The sequence below is a fragment of the Cynara cardunculus genome, unplaced genomic scaffold (assembly GCF_001531365.2).
Source record: "Cynara cardunculus var. scolymus isolate 2C unplaced genomic scaffold, CcrdV1 Un_Scaffold_4516, whole genome shotgun sequence".
NCBI lineage: Eukaryota > Viridiplantae > Streptophyta > Magnoliopsida > Asterales > Asteraceae > Cynara > Cynara cardunculus.
Window position 1 is genome coordinate 1 of NW_020201933.1, and position 1,201 is coordinate 1,201.

Consider the following 1,201-nt stretch of genomic DNA (forward strand, 5'->3'; position numbering starts at 1 on the left):
AGTTCGAGAAAAAGAAAATTAGATTGCGATACCTAAAAATGTCACTTTATTGTTAGTGTTTTTTCTTACAAAATTACAAATTAAAAAACTATAAAAAAAACATAAAAACAAAAGTGAATCTACAACAAAAACAAAAATAATCAAAATTCTCACAAAATTCTAAAGCCTCAATGGAGACTTCTGCTTAATCCAAGTTCCAATGCATTCTTACATATATTGATAAACCCGTGTATACTCTTTAGCCATATATGAGAGATGGAAAAGAAGAGGGGAGAGCGTACCAGTAATTTAAAGCTCGTACATGGAGATAGAGAACACATAAATGAAAAAACCCACAGATTAAAGGATTTAAAGATTGAAGTTGAAACGTACTAAGAGAAATGAAAGAGTTTTTTAGTTAAATGTGAACATTAATTTGCAAAATTACTAAGAAAAAACCATTGAGGGATTTAAAGATTAAAGTTGTAACGTACCAAGAGAAAGGGAAGAGTTTTTGAGTTAAATGTGAATATTAATTTGCAAATTTACTAAAAAAAATCAAAATATGAAAAAAAGAGAAAATAAGATCTTTACGTCGAGGAGATGCCATGTCAACCTATCATGATTATGCTTTATAGATATCTATACTATATTATAAAACATTTGACTAAAACTCTTAAAAACTCTTAGGGTGCGTTTGGTTTGCAGGAATGTTTACGAGGGATTTGGATTCCCATGAAGGATTTGGATTCCATGGGATTTGGATTCTGAGGATTTAAAATCCATTCCTGTGTTTGGTTTGCAGGATTTGGATTTGGATAAGCATCATCCATAAGCACACCAAGTTTAGACAAAGTTATGGATAAACCCTAATCTGTGTATTACACAATCATCGAACTGTATGTATGGCAAAGTAATTCCACCATTACACTAGAATTTTCAACCTAATCTGTCAAAAGTTATGGATAAACCCTAATCTATGTTCAAAGTTTAGACAGAAATCGAAAAGGGGAAAAGGGAAAAAGGGAAAAACCTGTTGAGTGATGGAGACGGTGGGCGATGGAGACGGTGAGCGACGACCTCCGACGGAGACGATGATCGACGACGGTGAGCAATCAATGGAGGAGCGACGACCGCTGTGGGAGAAGATTGAGACGAGATCGACGACCGCTGTGGGAGAAGATTGAGACGAGATCGACGACCGCTGTGGGAGAAGATTGAG